This window comes from Dermacentor silvarum, chromosome 1 (genome assembly GCF_013339745.2).
Source record: "Dermacentor silvarum isolate Dsil-2018 chromosome 1, BIME_Dsil_1.4, whole genome shotgun sequence".
NCBI classification, from domain to species: Eukaryota; Metazoa; Arthropoda; class Arachnida; order Ixodida; family Ixodidae; genus Dermacentor; species Dermacentor silvarum.
In genome coordinates this window covers 288186957-288206458 of record NC_051154.1, presented here as the reverse complement: position 1 = coordinate 288206458, position 19502 = coordinate 288186957, and the positions used below count along the sequence as shown (strand labels likewise).

The 19502-nt window shown below is 50.9% G+C and overlaps 3 non-coding genes across 3 annotated transcripts; all 3 read left to right on the top strand.

The window, feature by feature from the left end:
• The first annotated feature begins 647 nt into the window (after window positions 1–647).
• Trnan-guu (transfer RNA asparagine (anticodon GUU)) lies at window positions 648–721 on the top strand. The gene has a single exon. It is a non-coding gene; the product is annotated as a tRNA-Asn (tRNA).
• A 6330-nt stretch (window positions 722–7051) lies between these two features.
• On the top strand, window positions 7052–7125 carry Trnan-guu (transfer RNA asparagine (anticodon GUU)). Its single transcript has one exon. It is a non-coding gene; the product is annotated as a tRNA-Asn (tRNA).
• Window positions 7126–18216: 11091 nt separating this feature from the next.
• Window positions 18217–18290, top strand: Trnan-guu (transfer RNA asparagine (anticodon GUU)). The gene has a single exon. It is a non-coding gene; the product is annotated as a tRNA-Asn (tRNA).
• The last annotated feature ends 1212 nt before the right edge of the window (window positions 18291–19502 follow it).

The window sequence follows — 19502 nt, the reverse complement described above, 5'->3', positions numbered from 1 at the left end:
TTAGGACCCGAACGGGATGTACTGAAACGTGTAAAGAAAATGCCTATCAGAGCATCAACTAAAACATTTTTCTTTCTGCTGCACAGTAGTACGCTCCCCGTTAAACCATGGTTAAAAGAAAAAGGTAATTATCTACATTGGGGTGTAAATTGTATGATATGCAATAGGCCAGAAACAATTGAACACATTTTCTTAGACTGCTCGGATTCAATTTTCTTGCGGGACGTCTTACAGAGGACTTTTAAAAAGGATTTCCCGCTCACGCCATTCGGAATTCGGTTCTTGCCTTTTGAACAAACAGGGGACGTGCCATGTGATATGATGATGCTAGTTACAATGCATATTGTCTGGAAAACAAGAATGGATATTAGACACGAACATGTTCATCCCAAGCCAGCGAAGACATATTTTGCTGAAAGTATTCGATATGTTAGAGATGTGTTCAAGGCTCCTAACGAGCCACCTGAATGGTTGCCTATATGATTGAAAAATTATTGGAGATTAAGCCTTACTAACCAAGCTACACGGGACGTGCTGTCAGTCCCGTTTTTAGCACGTGTAGAGATTTCTCTCGTTATGTTGTAACCAGTGTTGTGAATTTTTGTGTGACGTGTAATTGACGAAATCCGGAAATAAAGAAAAAAAAAGCCTCCGTGGCGCAATCGGATAGCGCGTTCGGCTGTTAACCGAAAGGTTGGAGGTTCGAACCCTCCCGGGGGCGAAGCTTCTTCTTTTTGATGCTTTTTTGCTGTATTTATTCTGGTAGATTTTCTGTAGCGTGTGCGGTGGTGGGGAGAGCGCAGAGCAGCCGCCTCCGTGGCGCAATGGACAAGGTATATGTAAACTGGTAGCGAAGCTTCCATAGAGGCCCATAGGTTCAAAACATGGCGGCTTATCGGCGGTTCATGGGGCTTAGCGCCATCTGTGTGAGGAGGGAACACTTCCGGCAGAAGAAAAAATAATTTGATGTCATATCCGCTAAAAACACAAGTGACGTCATTTTGTTCTCATAGGCGCGAAATTTGTTTTCGGAGGCCTGCCATTAGAGCTGTATATTCAAATGCCCCGCCCTTCGACTTGATGGGCGTTCCGAGCTTTCAGCGCGGAAAGCGATGCAGGAAAAGGTCAGCCGTATGGGTGACGAAATCGCATCACTGCACAGAACATACTTTCTTTGGAGGCCGACGAACGCTTTGGGCGTAGATTGCGTAGAGTGCTCGTCCTTTCGTCGGATGCCAAGCCCGTCGGCCAGCGCTGTCGCACGAAAACAACTAAAGTAAACAAGTATCTGATGGTCGCAACTCACTGCTTTTGACTGTACAGGTTAAGAAACAATAAAACTATCCGCGTCACCTGATTCAGACAAACGTCGACATGCAAAACAACACAACATGTGAGGGGGGCGTATTGTAACAGGTGAATTTTACGAGCGTGCCTTTCCACGCACTCCCAATAGCTGCATTGCATTGCAAGTGATAGCGGCTTCAACGCCCGCCGCTATCGATGGGCGCTCTCACGGTGGGCGCTGAAAAAATGTATTTATTAATAATGATCAAGTAAATAGAGTTTTATCTTCTCGGCTTGCGTATCTAAAATGGATTAGGAATTTTATTCTTGTTGAATGTATGTAACTGCGTGTCGCGTTAATTAAAAAACGTCTTTTTCTTTCCAGTGTTTATTCCCTCCAAACATAGTCGCGCTTCAATCGCTGCTCCCATAACCACCCTTGCTGATGTTGGTGACAATTGGTTCTGAACCGCTTTTCGCCCGAAGCTTCGCGACCTATGTGGATCGACCTTGCAATGGATTCCACTTCTGAACACCGTAGCGAACGGTCACGGAATGTTTCGCTCCCAAGGGGCGGTTACAGCGGCCCAGCAGGGCCGCGGTATCAGGCTTACGGAAACGTCTTCACAGGATTACCAACTTGTTTTGCCTCAGCTGCCATCAGGTACGACCGTGTGTAATACCATGTTTTTGCATGGTGATTTGAAGGCCCGGCCTTATCGTGTTGAACATTTTCGCGATGCGCTTGACCGCTATAAGCTTATGACGGAGGTGGTAGCCCTAGGGGCCTATCAGATAAACCATGGTTGAGCCATAACATTCAAGGACGATGTCGGGAAAAGGAAGCTTTTGTCGGCGAAGGCCTTTAGCGTTAAGGAACATCGCTGCGTCACGATTGACCCTTGCAAGCAGGACATCAGAATGAAGCTTTAGTGGCTGCTTCACACGACCCCCGACGAAGACATCAGAGCAGCACTGGCTCCATTCGGCACTGTGACCGAAATATCCAGGGAGAGGTGGCGAGTACCCGGTTGCGGAGACAAAGGCTCTCGCACGCTACTTGTATCCCTACGCTTAAAGGCTGGTATGACCATGGAAGACATCCCGCATCAGCTACGAGTATCAGAAGACCATGCACTCGTGATCGTGCCAGGCAGACCTCCACTCTGCCTCCGGTGCCGTGGCACCGGCCATATACGGCGTGAGTGCCGTGTGCCACGTTGTGGGCTCTGTCGTCGTTTTGGCCACGAAGAGACCCAATGCGTGTGAAGCTACGCTAACGTGACTGGGCCGGGCCGGAGCGACGCCTTCGACGAGCACCTGATGGACCACGCAGACGCGGAAGAGACTGCTGGAGGGGGTGGTGACCCACAAGGCAAGCAAGAGAAGGCAGTGGTCTCGGCTAGCGACAAGTGCCAACCTACCAAGGGCAGCAGTGAGGTTAAGGACAGCGAAGCGCAAGGTCAACCGGCTGCGGAAAATGCGATGGTGTATGAAAGCGCAGACAATGCGGTGGATACCGAGGGCGTTCTACGACAGGGCAACCCTATCGCGGCCGTACTCAAAGAGTCTTTCGAGAAAAACGACCATCGCGCTTTCAAAGAGGCCCCGGCAATTCACCGACGTGGAAGGCACGCTTGAGCAAGACGACGGTGGTAGCAACGAAGGGCCGCCCTCGAAGGCTTCCTTTTTCCGCCGGTATACGCTTAAGCCCAAACTAAACGTTCCGACAGACAGGAGGCAGACGCCCGCAGTTCCCCCAGACGGACGCCAAACGCCGGCGGTTCCCCCAGACGGACGGCAAACGCTGGCGGTTCCCTCGGACGGGCGGCAGACGCTGGCAGTTCCCCCAGACAAGCAGACAACGCCGACAGTTCCTCCGCAGTAGCGGGGTACTGTTCTCGTAGAACGCTAAGTTGTGACTCGGGTTTTCGGAACGTTCGAGGTCAATGATGTGTGCCGAAGAGCGAGACGTCGTGGCTTCGTCGCATGCGACGGAGCTTATAAGAGTGCAGAGAATATCTGTAAGTTACACTACCTTTGATTCCATAAAGTTATTGTGTTATCGCTTGCTCTTCTCTTTCCATGGCAAATAATCTTGGGCTAGCATTACGTATTGGCACGCTTAACGTACGCGGGTTAACGGCCATACGGCGACAAGCCCAATCAAGTCGCCTGATGCTAGAAAATGACATAGATGTTCTTGCGGTTCAAGAAACTAAAACTGAAAGCCAAGAGCAAACGGACAAAATGGTCGATATTTATGAATTGCGTTATAGCATTTGTGTTTGCTATGCGGTAGGCAAGGCCGGTGGCTGTCTTTTATTTTTGCGTAATTCAATAGGCATTGTTGAACAAAGTGTAATGACGGCCCAAGATGGGCGATTGGTACTGTGCGACTTCTCTTTAAATGATGTGGGTTGGCGAATGATCTGTGTGTACGCTCCGAACAAAGTTTGTGATAGGAAAATATGTTTTGACTATGTTGAGACACTTCTGGAATGTGAAAGAAATGTCGTCGTTCTCGGATACTTTAATTGTGCATGCATGTCCGAAGATAGGGTGCCGAATACTGTAGTACGCGATAAAAGTGCCCATAAACTCAACGCAATCATGGCAGGCTATGATTTAGTAGACGTGGGAAACGCTTTAAGCGGAAACACAGTTCTTTTTACTCATTTTCAAGGTGAGAGTCATGCTCGACTAGACCGTCTATATGTATCAGCAAGCCTCGCGCGCACGGTCACTAGCTACACAGTAAAGCATGTGAGCTTCAGTGACCACAGCCTGGTAACCTGTACAGTGGGCGAGAAGCTTAGAGGGTCTAACTTTAACTGGGAACTTTGGAAAATGAGTGACACAGTCATAAGTGATGAATGGTTCGTAAAAACTGTAAAGGAAAAAAATTGATGGAATGCAAATGGATGTCATATCAAACTATGCTGAGCTATGGGAGCAGTTGAGGTGAAAATGAGTGCTATCGACAGGGCTTGCGTGAAACGTCATAAAGCTAAACAAAGAGAGAAAGAACTACAAAACCTGCTGGATTACTTTCTAAACGCGGAGTGCACAGTGCCGGGATTTTTTTCTATGCAGATACGAGAAATTAAATACGAACTTGAAACGTTGGACGCCGAAACTTATCAAGTGGCTCCGATAAGAACACGAGCCGAGCGACTGTGGCTCGGAGAAACGCCAACTAAGCGGGCGCTCAGTGACGAAAAGAGTTACGCTTCCAAGAACATAATTAAAGAAATCTGGTTTAACGACGCAATGTCTAAATACCAAGAAGTCATTGAGAAAGCTTTCGTTGAACACTACCGAGCTTTGCTGGGTAGGCGGGTGCCCGTTACGGCAGAGTTTGTAAATACTTTTCTAACGCTTCTGCCGAATTTAGAAGATGAAATTAAAGAGGGACTCGAGAGGCCAATCACGGCCAAAGAAATTAAAGAAGCCATGGAAGACTTGAGTAAAGGAAAAGCGCCTGGACCTGACGGCCTAGGAGCTTCATTCTATAAAACTTTCAAGGCGGAAATGGCTGAGTTACTTTACTGTGTTGTTGCGGAAGCTCATGAAACTAAGCACTTGCCGCCATCATTCAGCAAAAGTCATGTCGTACTTATGCCGAAATCCAATGAAGTGGTAAAGCTGCAATTCGTTAATGGATACAGGCCTATAAGCCTCACGAACGTGGATTATAAGATCTACATGAAAGTGCTTGGAAAAAGACTACAGACAGTTATCAAGTTAATAGTCGGTCCTCACCAAACATGTGGTATCAGAAAAAGGACAATAATGTCGAATATTCACGTCGCTAGGAGTATATTGGAGTGTTGCGATGCAAACCTCGAATGTGTAGCAATGGTTCAATTAGACTTAAAAAAAGCTTTCGACAGGGTTGCTCACAGCATACTCCATGCAGTGTTAGAACACATCAATATAGGAAAAGTGATTCAGGACGGAGTAGCCATGGCCTATGAGAAGTGTTCTGCTCACCTGGTAATCAACAAAAGAATTAGTGAAAATATACCAGTGTTATCCAGTGTGCGCCAGGGGTGCCGTTTGTCTCCTTTACTTTTTGCAATTTTTCTTGAACCTTTCTGTTTGAAGGTACGGGAAAACGAAAATATTCGCGGCTACCTTATTTTAACGCAAGAGGTAAAAATATTAGCTTACGCAGATGACATCGCACTTTTTTGCATTGATCAAGAGAGCATTCGGGAGGAAGTCAAGGATGCAAGAAGGTTTTGCGCTCTCACTGGGAGTGCCATAAGTTGGCAAAAAAGCTTAGGCTTCTGGCACGGTGATCGGGATAGCCGGCCTGCAATGGTCGAAACGATACCGTTCACTCATACGCCAGCCAGTTATCTTGGTGTTCCTTTAGAATACTATCGCGATACGACCACGCAATGGACCGAGCAAACAGAGCGGCTTAAAGCACAAACAACAAAGTGGGGTGGCAAGAATCTGTCAATATTCGCGAGAGCCATGGTGTGCAAAGTGTTTCTTGTCGCCAAAATGTTTTACATGTTACAAGTTTTATGTATGTCGCGAGTGTGTGTACAGATGTTGCACAGGGTGTTTGCTATGTTCGTGTGGTGGTCCGGATGGGAGCGCACGAGTCGTCTGAATCTGTTTCATTCACTGTAGAAAGGAGGTTTGGGGTTATCGTATTTGTTTTTTAAACAGATAGTGTCGCGGTTCATATTCTAGCTAGACGAAAGCGATTGTTTTTGTGGTGCGTTATCCAGACGCGATTAGGTGACGCACTGCCAGAGTATGTAGTGACGTCATGTGCTAGAAAGAAAGTAGTTGTCCGAGGTTTTTTGCTGGAAGTGATAAGTGCTTTCCGTCTTTTAAAAGCGCACTTTTCTATGGAGTACCTTGGTACTGTCGCAAGAAAGCGATTATACAAGGATTTAATAAATATCATGTGTCCTGTGCCAATATACCGTGCAATATATGCACTGGAGCGAGAGCAGAACGTGTTGAAGCGTGTTAAAGGAATGCCAGTGAGACCAACAACAAAAACCTTTTTCTTCATGCTACACACTGGCACGCTTCTTGTCAAGCCATAGCTGCAGGAGAAAGGGATCTTTGTACCGTGGAGTGTCAATTGCCACATCTGTAAGAAACCGGAAACAATTGAGCAGATTTTTCTGGAGTGCTGGGACTCAGTCTTCCTTTGGGACATTCTAAAAAAGACCATTAAGAAAGAATTCCCATTAACACATTTTGGAATCCGGTTTTTACCTTTTGAAGAGACAGAAGGCGTTCCATGTGACATGGTGATGTTACTCTGCATGTACAGCGTGTGGAAAACTCGAATGGCGGCGCGAAATGAAGATGTACACGCAAAACGGGCGAGAGAATATTTTATAGAAAACATCTTGTTTATTCGCGAAGTCTATAAAGTACTCAGTGAACCACCTGAGTGGTTACCAACCTTTGAACAGCTTGCAGCCATTAAGCTGTTTTAAACATTTACAGACAAGGTACACTTGCACCTAGAACTGTACTGTCTTTTTTGTTTTGAATTCGAGGCGGAGAATTCCTGTGCGTTGTATATATGTTGTTATGAAGCAGGCAATAAAAAAAAAAAAAGAAGCCTCCGTGGCGCAATCGGATAGCGCGTTCGGCTGTTAACCGAAAGGGGTTCGAGCCCTCCCGGGGGCGAAGCTTCTCCTTTTTGATGCTTTTTTGCTGTATTTATTCTGGCAGATTTTCTGCAGCGTGTGCGTGGTGGGGAGCGAGCAGAGCAGCCGCCTTCGTGGCGCAATCGGCTAGCGCGTTCGGCTGTTAACCGAAAGGTTGGAGGTTCAAGCCCTCCCGGGGGCGAAGCTTCTCCTTTTTGATGCTTTTTTGCTGTATTTATTCTGGTAGATTTTCTGCAGCGTGTGCGTGGTGGGGAGAGAGCAGAGCAGCCGCCTCCGTGGCGCAATGGCGATTCTGCTTCCGGCCACCGAGCGTGACGGATGTATAATGACGAGCTCCGTAGGAGCGGCTTCAGCGGCCATGTCTGGCCGCGGTAACAGGGCTACGCAACAGGAAAGCACCTACCATTTTGTTCTGCCAGGTCTGCCAACAGGTCGTTTTGTTTTAAACACAGTTTTTTTGCACGCGGATATCACGGCCCGACCATACCTGGTGGAAGATTTCCGTGACGCTGTGGCACAGCATTCGCTTCTTCCGGACGTTGTCGCCCTGGGGGCGTATCGCATGAGCCATGTCTGGCCTGTCACTTTCAAGGATGCTGATGCGGTGAAGCAGATCTCGAGCGTCGGGGAGCTACGTGTAAAAGGTCGCTGCTGCCTGGTGATTGACCCGGCCAACCAGGAGGTTCGACTGAAACTCCACTGGCTTCTACACAACGTGCCTGATGAGGACGTGCGTGTCGCGTTTGCGCCGTACGGAAAAGTTGCAGAATTTGCCCGGGAGCGCTGGCGTGTGCAGGGCATGATTGAGAAGCGCTCAATTACCGGGCTCGTCACCATAAAGTTGAAAGCAGGCGTGAAGCTGGACGACTTGCCCCACCAGCTGAACGTTAGCGGTGAATTGGCACTAGTCGTTGTACCGGGCAGGCCCCCGCTGTGCCTTCGGTGTCGAGGTACAGGCCACATCCGCAGGGAGTGTCCAGTCCCGCGTTGCGGAACCTGCCGACGCTACGGGCACGAAGAAGACCAGTGTGGTCGCACTTACGCGAGCATTGCAGGGCCAGGAACCAGCGAAGACTCGTCCAAGATGCTGATGGACGAAACGGACGCATAGGAAGCAGCCCGGGCAGCATGGAAACCAACGCGAGACACTGCGCCTTCGTTGACGCCTCTGGTGAAGCAGAAGGCGGTGGTTTCCAGTGCAGTGGCTGATAGTGTACCGGCGCAGCGTGAGCCGCAACATGACAGCGATGACAAGGCGACGGACGCTGCGAAAGCCACGGTCGAAACACTAGGCAGTGTAGAGACCCCAGACATGGATGCCATGGACACCAGCCAGGTAGCGGCGGGCTTGACGGCCGGGAAGCGTCCTCATGAAGAAGACGGCGTGAAACAGCAGCCTGCAGGCGAAGGCGACGAGCCTCCGCCGAAGGCACCGGGTGTCAGACGTTCGACGCTAAAGCCACGGTCGAACCTTCCGGTCGAAGCACGGCAGGCGGGGAAACCGCCTCCGTAGCAGCGCTGGGTCCAGGTCGACGTGAGCGCCGGTTGTCGGTCGACCGGCGTCAAGAAATTCCGGCAGTCGTGAGGAAAGCTGCGCCGACCGTGAACCTAGGCACCATGCGGACTGAGTCGTTTGTGTTTTAAGACATGGCTATTTATCTAAGTAATCCGCTTCGTGTAGCGACCTTGAACGTCAGAGGGTTGGGAGCAAGAAGGCGACAGTACCAGCTTAATCGCCTCCTGCTAGATAACGATATTGACATAGTCGCTGTACAGGAGTCAAAAATAGAGAGTCAGGAGCAAACCGACCGCATGGTGTCCCCCTTTCAAGCAAATTTTTATGTGTGTGTCTGTCACTCTGTTGGGGCGCCGGGGTGTGATGGCTCATAATCATCCGTAACGCGTTAGGAATAAGCGTAGAGTCGGTCTTTGCCTGCCCAAGTGGTCGACTTTTGGTTTCTGATTTAATGTTTTCAAATCTATGTTGGCGCATTGTTAGTTTATATGCTCCCAATGCAGAAAGCGAGCGTCAACTTTTCATTGAGTCCCTTGAGCCATGGTTGAACGTTGACAAGATTTTGCTTGTATTGGGGGACTTCAACTGTGGGTGCGCGCAGTTGACAGAGTCAAGTGTAGGCGACTTATTGACAAGACCTCGGAATTGTTGAACACACTTGTTCACGATTACGGTCTCGAGGATGTTGGCAGTGTGTTCTCTACTGGGACCCCCCCCCCCAGAATTCACGCACTTCCAGCGGGAGAGTCATGCTAGACTTGACCGGATGTATGTGTCTGTTGATCTTTGCCCTTATGCTCTAGGTATGATGTTAAACCTGTGCTTTTCAACGATCATTGCCTTGTAAGTACCACTTTAGGAATAAAGGGCAGGAAATCGCATTTTAACTGGCTCTTATGGAAACTGAATGCAAAACTTCTGGAAGATGAAGGGTTTATTTTGCGAGTTCAGACCGAGCTAGAGAAAATGCTAGATCCGCAGAGTGCTACCTTTGCAGTTGAATGGGAAGGGTTCAAAGAGTGGGTAAAAATGAAAGCTATAGAAAAGTGCAGTGGTAGCTCGTTATAAAGAGAAAGAGAAAGAAAAAGAACTGAATGGGCAACTTGAATGGCTGCTGAGCATGGAAAGTAGCGCGCCGGGAAATTTCACTAAAGAAATACGAGAAGTGAAATGTGAGCTAGAAAGAATCGACGCAGACAGATACAGAGCCGCCGTTATACGCGCAAGGTCCGAAAAATTGTGGGTTGGCGAAACGCCAAGAAAGCGAGCGCTATCAGACGAAAAAAGATACGCTTGCAAGTAAGAGATTAGGAGCATCCTGTATGACGGCCGGATTACAGAAGGTACTAAATGCATTCAGAGCGCTATAGCTGAACACTTCGCTGAACTTCTTAGCAATAAACTCAAGACCATAGACGGCTTTCATGTAGACTTTTTAAGACATATGCCAACTCTAGATGACGAAATTAAAGAGCTTCTTGAAATGCCTATAACATTGCGGGAGATAGAGAAAGCGATAGACGACCTACCATCTGTTAAAGCCCCTGGGCCAGACGGGCTAAGTGCTGCTTTCTTTAAAACCTTTAAGCATTCTGTTGCACATTACATGCTCCATGTGTTGACTGAGGCTTACGAACGCAAGCACGTTGCGCTGTCTTCTCTACTTCCCACATTGTTTTGATTCCGAAGACTGACGATCCCGGAAAACGCCTGTTGGTGGGGTCATATCGACTGATTAGCCTCACCAACGTCGACTACAAAGTCTTTATGAAGGTGTTAGCAGAACGACTGCAGTCTGTGATCACGAAATTGGTTGGGTCTCACCAGACATGTGGCATTAAAGGCCGTAGCATCGCCACAAATATACACGTTGCACGCAGCGTATTAGAGTGTGTTGATGCACTTGGCAGTCAGGTAGCAATGATGCAGCTCGACTTGGCAAAAGCCTTTGACCGTGTCTCTCACGAAATACTGTTTTCCATTCTGCAACACTGCAACCTTGGTTGCGTTATAGTATAAGGCGTAAAAATGGCCTACAAGAACTGTACGACCCGTATTATAGTTAACGGCGAACTCACTGACAGACTCGCTGTACGTTCTTCAGTAAGGCAGGGATACCCGCTTTGCCCCTTGCTTTTCGCAGTTTATTTAGAGCCGCTCTGCCTGGCAATTATCAACTCTGATAATATTCCGGGTTACAGGCTGCAGTCATCGCATGTGAAAGTACTCGCGTATGCAGATGATATAGTGGTGTTTTGTGCAGACAGAGAGAGCATCTGTGAAGTCACGAGTGTGGTGGGAAAATTTTGCGTTCAGACTGGAAGCAAAATTAATTGGGAAAAAAGTTCCGGTTTTTGGCATGGTGAATGGGACGTAGCACCGGATTGTTTTTCTCGGCTACGATGGTCTACCTTGCCAACGCGATATCTAGGAGTGCCCCTGGAATGTTATCGGGATCCCAGCTCGTACTGGAAAGAAGAAACTTTGAAAGTGAAAGAGAAAGCAGACGCGTGGCAAGGGAGGCAGCTGTCAATGTTTTCCCCGTGCCTCTATCTGCAATATTTTTTTGATTTCGAAGCTGTGGTATGTCATGAATGTACTGTGTGCGACGCGGACAGCTGTTCAAAAAATGCATCGTGTTTTTGCTGTTTTTATTTGGGCGTTGTTGTGTCTGTACACGGTCCGTGCGGCCACGAAGGTTCCATGTATGGTGCCGTGCCAGGTGCCAAGAGGAGGAGATATCCAGGGAGATTAGAAAACTGTTTTATATACACTGTACATGGTATATTACAAGATGGGCTCCATGATATGTGCTAACATCTTTGCATGTAGTAGCGTTTACATCTCCGAGCGTTCTACATGGTCGAGCGTGCTCTACATCGTCAAGCGTGCTCTACATGGTCAAAGGTTCTCTACATGGTGAAGCGTCCCTCACAACACTCAAGTCCCCTGTTTTATCCCTTTCGTTTCCCTCTTTCACTCGGTGAGGGAATACACTGTAGTTCTTTTAGCCAATCAGCATCTTGGATCAGGTGGCCATATCCCGCACGTGATGTGTCGTCGTTTCCCGCCGGGCTCCGCCTCCAATCTTGTTAGGTCGCCCCCGAACACAGGCAGCGGTTGACACCTTGGGAACCGAACGTTGATGTCGTTCCCCCGGGATTGCCAGACACTGGCCCCTTTCAAGATTCGCCTCTCCATAGCGGTCAGTTCGCAGAATCAGGGAGGGCGGTTGCTGTCTCGAAAGGGCGCCAGTTTGGCGCGTCGCAATCGACGCCGGACCTCGTCGTGGTTCGGGCGGCGCTGGTAATTCACGGGACCGCACCAAGGGGCGACGCTGCCGCTTAGCCACGCATGAGGTAGCCCGGAGACCAACTGCTAATCCCTCAGTCCCAGGTGACAATTCTCGGCCGCGAGAAAGGGGCGCCAGGTTGGCGCGTGTGAGTCGGCGCCGGCCTCCTGTGTCCCGAAGGACCGCCAGACACAACAGCGTCCACTTGGGAAAAAACCAGCCGAACTAACCTTTTTGTTTCATGCAAAAGCGGAGGCCTTGGCCTAGTGTATTTATTTTTGCGGCAAGTAGTTTCGCGATTTATGTTCCTACGTGATCAAAGTGATTCCTTTCTAAGAACTGCTATGCAAGTGCGCTTACAGAGGCTGCTCCCTGGAAGAATAGTCCCATGTGAGAACATGTATGGAGCGGTGACATGCTACTTGCGCGAGGTTGTCCTTTCGTGCAAGATGTTGGAAGTACGATTTACCCCTGACTACCTATGCAATGTTAATAAGAAAAATATGTACAAAGCGCTTGATGACGTGATGTTGCCGATACCCTTTTACCGGTTACCACACTGTGGAGGCCCAGGACAAGATATTGCTACGCGAGAGACATTCATCCTGGGGCAGACGACGAAGAAGACGGTTCTCTCTGGTGCTGGTGGCTGTCCACCATCTTGGCTACTGTGTCTCTCTCATACTGTAAATACAGTGTAAATAGTCCCGCCTTGTGCCGTTTTACGTAACATCTTTTGGTGGAAGTGCTGGGTAGTTCCCTGTTTCGATCACAGAGCTTCGCAACTGCCGCCTCATCACGCTTGCGACCATGTCAGTCGGTGCAGGCACATCGTCTTCACCCCCTGCCCCTCCCGTCGCTCCGACCTACATCGTTCTGCCTCCTGCTCGTGATCCTGGCGTATTTTCCGGCCAGGATGGGGTTGACGTCGACAAATGGCTCAACCTTTACGAACGGATCAGCGCCGGCTACAGGTGGGACCCGACCCTTATGCTCGCCAACGTGCTTTTTTACCTCGATGACCCACCGCGGGTGTGGTTCGAGACGCACGAGGCGGAAATTACCAGCTGGGACTCTTTCAAAGAGAAGATCCGTGACCTTTTCGGTGACAGCACTGGTCGGCAGCTTGCTGCGCGGAATGAACTTGCAACTCGTGCACAAACATCCTCCGAGTCATACGTCTCGTACATTCAGGACGTTATTGCTCTTTGCCGCCAGGTTGACGAGCACATGTCTGAGTCCGAGAGGGTTTCTCATGTGCTCAAAGGTATCGCCGACGATGCTTTTAACCTGCTCGTCTATACCAACGTTGATACCGTCGACACAATCATCAAAGAGTGCCGGCGGTTTGAACACGCGAAGAGCCGCCGTATTACCCAGAAATTCACCCAGCTGCCCAATACGGTTGCAACTTCATCGTGTGATGCCGTTCGCCAGCCGCCCGCCTGTGACCACGTTACTCGCATTGTTCGTCGCGAGATTGAAGCCGCCTGTCCTGCACCTATTCAACCCCCCGTGTTTACAACCCACGCCAGTGACCCATCGCAGCCATCGGTGTCCCTCATCCAAGCTGTCGTCAGGCAGGAGTTTGCTAATCTTGGCCTTCCATCAGCGTGCCCACTGACTCGTCCTGACGCTCGGCCTTATTCCTCTGGACCCACTCGACGCTCCTACACCTCTCCCGGCTCCTTCCGCAATCCTGCGGAATGGAGAACGCCCGACGATCAGCCCATCTGCTTCTCCTGCCATCAGGCCGGGCACATTGCTCGTTATTGCCGTCGCCGTAGGACCTACGTATCTCGCCAGACCTCCATGTACCCTACTCCTTTCAGACGTCCAGCCGCTGGTTCCCCTACTTACTACTCGTCGTCCTCCAACGAGCCTCTTCTATCTGACGCCACTGCTCCTGTTCGCCGCTTCTCCCGCTCCCCGTCGCCGCAACGCCGCCAATTCCGCTCTCCGCAGCCTCACCGCTTTTCGTCGCCGTCCTTCTCTGGACGATCGCCGCAGGAAAACTAGATAGTGCAGCTTATGGAGGTGAAGCTGCAATGCCATCGTCCCCTGCAAATCCTCTACTGACGCTCCCCACTCACCATAGCCTTCTTGAAGTCAAAGTCGACAATGTTCCTGTGACCGCCCTCATCGACACTGGCGCACACTTGTCTATTATGAGCGCCTCTTTACGCCACCGCCTGCAGAAGATTATGACGCCGTCTACGACACAGACAATACGTGTTGCCGATGGTGGTGCTGTTCAAGTGATCGGAATGTGCACCGCCCGTGTCAGCATTGCCGGTCGTCACACTGTTGTCCTTTTTGCCGTCCTTGCTCACTGCCCCCATGACCTTATCCTTGGCCTTGACTTCCTTTCGGCACACTCGGCCTTAATTGATTGTTCTTCTGAAACGCTCTGCCTCGATCTTCCTCTTGTATCAGATGCCTGCGATACGCCCGTCAGCCGCTTAAGCCCCACCGATTTTGTTCGCCTACCACCGCGAGCCGTCACGTACGTGTGTTTGTCATCGACCCCTCCCGTTCCTGACGGCGACTATATCATCTCTCCGATTACAGATGTCCGCCTGACGCGCAATGTTACTGTGCCACATACCATCGCCACATTAGTTGATAACTGTGTGTTCCTCCCGCTACTAAACTTTGGTCTGACCCCCCAAGTGTTGCCCCACAAGATGTCGCTTGCCCACCTCACCGCGATAACAGACCACGACGTCGAAGTTGTCGCCATAACTGCACCTGCGGAAGCTGCAGTTTCCCCGTCACCAAGTTCCGACGGCAGCATTTTTCGCAACATGATTGGATCAGACCTTTCGCCTGACCAGGCCGACGCTCTTTGCCGGGTTTTGGCCTCATACAACGACATTTTCGACATTCGTGATCGACCCCTGGGCCAGACTAATATTGTCGCCCACCTAATCAACACTGGCGACTCTTTGCCCATTCGCCGTCGACCTTACCGTGTGTCCGCATCAGAGCGCGAAGTGATTCAAAAAGAAGTGGCTAAAATGCTTGCGAAGGACATCATCGAACCATCTTCTAGTCCTTGGGCCTCTCCCGTCGTATTAGTAAAGAAGAAAGACGGTTCCTGGCGTTTCTGCATTGATTATCGGCTCCTCAACAAAATCACCAAGAAGGACGTGTACCCTCTTCCACGTATTGACGACGCCCTCGACTGCCTCCATGGTGCCACCTTCTTTTCATCCCTGGACCTTCAATCTGGCTACTGGCAAATCGCTGTAGACGACCTGGATCATGAGAAGACCGCCTTCGTGACCCCTGACGGCCTTTACCAATTCAAGGTCATGCCTTTCGGTCTCTGCAACGCACCAGCCACGTTTGAGAGAATGATGGACACACTGCTTCAAGGATTTAAATGGTCGACGTGTTTATGTTACCTGGACGACGTGATAATTTTCTCCCCCACTTTCGCAACACACCTTGAGCGGCTTTCGACCATTCTAGCAATCTTCCGACGAGCTGGCCTCCAGCTAAATTCCTCGAAGTGCCACTTCGCCCTTCGTCAAATTACTGTCCTGGGCCACCTCGTTGACCCTTCCGGTGTCCGACCGGACCCAGCAAAGATACGCGCTGTCACGAACTTCCTCATTCCACGGTCTGTCCATGACGTTCGTAGCTTCATGGGGCTTTGTTCCTACTTTCGCCGTTTTGTGAAAAACCTTGCAGCGCTCGCAAGTCCACTCACTGACCTTCTCAAACAAGACGTCCCGTTTTGTTGGGGTCCTCTACAAGCTGACGCCGTCTCTGAGCTCATCGCCGCCCTAACGACTCCACCTATTCTTGCCCATTTTGACCCAGCTGCTCCCACGGAAGTGCGCACAGATGCTAGTGGTCACGGCATCGGTGCAGTTTTAGTCCAAAACCAACAAGGCGTTGACCGTGTTATTGCGTACGCAAGTCGTCTCCTATCGAAATCTGAACGCAATTACTCTATTACGGAACGGGAATGTCTTGCCCTTGTCTGGGCGGTTTCGAAATTCCGTCCTTACTTGTATGGCCGCCCTTTCCGTGTTGTCACCGATCATCACGCTCTCTGTTGGCTTTCTTCACTGAAGGACCCTACTGGACGACTTGGTCGTTGGGTGCTGCGCCTTCAGGAGTACTCTTACTCAGTTACCTACAAGTCTGGCCGCCTCCATTTGGACGCGGACTGCTTGTCCCGCTACCCTGTTGACCAACCAGAGGGACCGGACATCGAACCTAACCCCTGCGTTATGTCTATGTCTCAGCTTCTCCAGATTGGTGACGAACAACGCCGTGATGATGCTTTTCGATCGCTCATTGATCGGCTGGAATCCGCACCTAACAACGCCTCACTGCGCATGTTCGCCCTCGTGAATGGTACACTTTACCGTCGTAACGTCCAATCAGATGGCCCTGAGCTGCTTCTCGTTGTGCCTAAACAGCTGCGTTCAACGGTACTGCGTGAGCTTCACGACGAACCAACTGCTGGTCACCTTGGTGTGTCCCGCACGTACGACCGTGTCCGGCGCCGCTTCTTTTGGCGCGGTCTCGCCCGGTCTGTTCGACGTTACGTGACCTCCTGCGACAAATGCCAACGTCGGAAACGTCCTGCCGCACCCTCGGCTGGACTGCTTCAGCCGCTCTCCATCCCGACCGAACCATTCTTCCGGGTTGGTTTGGACCTTCTCGGTCCTTTTCCTGAGTCACGATCCGGCAACAAGTGGGTCGCCGTTGCTATCGATTATGCGACCAGGTATGCAATCACTCGAGCGGTCCCCACCAGCACTGCTACTGACGTTGCCGATTTCTTGCTCCACGATGTTATTCTGCACCATGGCGCCCCTAGCCAATTGCTCACAGATCGAGGCCGCGCATTTTTATCACGAGTAATCGACGATCTCTTGCGCTCCTCCTCAACGCAGCACAAGTTGACCACTGCCTACCATCCCCAAACAAATGGCCTCACCGAGAGACTAAATCGCACCCTCACGGACATGCTCTCAATGTATGTTTCATCTGACCAGCGTGACTGGGACCTGGCGTTACCTTACGTGACTTTCGCGTACAATTCCTCGCGTCACGATACCGCCGGTTATTCACCCTTTTATATGCTCTTTGGCCGTGAACCAACGTTACCGATGGACACCCTACTACCGGCTGCTGCCGCGCCGCGCGCCGCCTAGCGAATATGCACGTGATGCCATCGCTCGTGCCGATCGCGCTCGTCAGATCGCCCGCTCTAGGCTGTTGGCCTCGCAAGCGACCCAGAAGCGCCTCTATGACAGCCTGCATCGCGACGTTCGCTTCTCACCCGGTGCCTTAGTTCTCCTGTGGTGTCCATTCCGCCGTGTTGGCTTATCCGAAAAGTTGCTATCTCGATACACGGGTCCTTACCGAATCGTCCGCCAGGTCACGGACGTCACCTACGAGATTGTTCCCGTCTCTCCGACTTTACCGCCGGCGATCGCTCCCAGTGACATAGTTCACGTTAGCAGACTGAAAGCCTACCACCTTCCTCCTACGACAATGTGTGAAGTGCGCCGGGACGGCGCTTGCACCGCCAGGGGTAATGCTACGCGAGAGACATTCATCCTGGGGCAGACGACGAAGAAGACGGTTCTCTCTGGTGCTGGTGGCTGTCCACCATCTTGGCTACTGTGTCTCTCTCATACTGTAAATACAGTGTAAATAGTCCCGCCTTGTGCCGTTTTACGTAACAATATTCTTAAACGAGTTAGAAAGATGCCCGTCAGACCTGCAGTAAAAACATTCTTTTTTTAAACTGCATTCCGGTACGCTGCCTGTCAAAACCTGGCTGCATGATAAAGGGATATTCGTGCCATGGACAACAAACTGTTTGTTATGCAGGAAGCCCGAGACAGTTGAACATCTTTTCTTAGAATGCTGGGATCGCATTTTTTACTGGGATGTGCTTCAGAGAACGATTAAAAAGAGCTCCCCTTAAACCCTTACGGCATCCGGTTCTTACCTGTTGAAAACGAAGATGTGCCCTACGATTTAATCATGCTCCTTGGCCTCCACAGTCTGTGGAAAACACGAATGCAGGTGCGACACGCCGACATAAATACACGTTCTACACGTGAAAACTTTATCGAGAGTGTTGTTCATATTCGTGAATGTTTCAGGGCGCAGCCTGATCCACCAGAGTGGATGCCGCTTCTTGATGATTTGGTGCAACTGAAAAGATTTTAGCTCCGCACGGGCGTCAGCTCAAGTGTAGCTGAGGTGTTTTTATCTTTTGTGCTTTGTATTTCCATGTCCGAGAAGGCAACAAAGAAAAAAAAAAGCCTCCGTGGCGAAACCGGCTAGCGCGTTCGGCTGTTAACCGAAAGGTTGGAGGTTCGAGCCCTCCCAGGGCGAAGCTTCTCCTTTTGATGCTTTTTTGTTGTATTTATTCTGGTAGATTTTCTGTAGCATGTGCGTGGTGGGGAGAGCGCCGAGCAGCCGCCTCCGTGGCGAAATCGGCTAGCGCGTTCGGCTGTTAACCGAAAGGTTGGAGGTTCGAGCCCTCCCGGGGGCGAAGCTTCTCCTTTTTGATGCTTTTTTTGCTGTATTTATTCTGGTAGATTTTCTGTAGCATGTGCGTGGTGGGGAGAGCGCCGAGCAGCCGCCTCCGTGGCGCAATCGGATAGCGCGTTCGGCTGTTAACCTGAAAGGTTGGAGGTTTCGAGCCTTCCCGGGGGCGAAGACTCCTTTTGATGCTTTTTTGCTGTATTTATTGTGGTAGATTTTCTGTAGCATGTGCGTGGTGGGGAGAGCGCCGAGGAGCCGCCTCCGTGGCGCAAAGATTCTGCTTCCGGCCACCGAGCGTGACGCACTTAAGATGACGGGCTCCGTAGGAGCGGCTTCAGCGGCCCAGAGCGGCCGCGGTAACAGGTTTTCCACCTCGGACAGCGGGTATCAAGTTGTTTTGCCGAGTTTGCCAACAGGGCGTTTTGTTGTGAACACAGTTTTTTTACAGTGTGACATCAGGGCCCGCCCATACCGGGTGGAAGATTTCCGCGATGCGCTCGCCCCGTTATCGCTCCTGCCGGAAGTGGTGGCTCTCGGGGCCTACCGTATGAGCCACGTTTGGGCCGTGACCTTGAAGGACGACGAAGCCGTGAAGAAGATAGTCAGCGTTGGTGAGCTGCAGGTCAAAAAGGGCCGATGCGTCGTCATTGACCCCGCAAACCAGGATGTGCGCTTGAATGTGCATTGACTGCTGCACACCGTTCCTGACGAGGACGTGCGTCTTGCCTTCGTGCCGTTTGGAAAGGTCACGGACGTCGCCCGCGAGCTGGTGGCGGGTGCATGGCGTGGCCGATAAGAACTCTACCACAAGACTGGTTACGCTGAAGTTGAAGCCGGGCGTAATGCTGGACGACCTCCCACACCAGGTGAGCGTCTCCGGCGAGCTGGCTCTCGTGGTTGTGCCGGGCAGGGCCCTCTCTCTGCCTGCGCTGCCGCGGAACGGGCCATATTCGTCGCGACTGCCGCATTCCGCGGTGTGGTGCGTGCCGACGCTTCGGTCACGAAGAGAGTCAGTGCGAGCGGACGTACGCTAGCGTGACCGGACCCGTGAGCAACGACGACAACTCCGCCCTACTCATGGACGAGGCAGGACATGGAAGACACATCGTCCACGGCTAAGGAAGCAGCTGGCGAGGCGGCAAAGACGGAGGTACGACTTCAGCAACAGGAGCAACATGTCAATGAAGCCGTCGCCACTGAACAACAAGAGCAAGTAGAG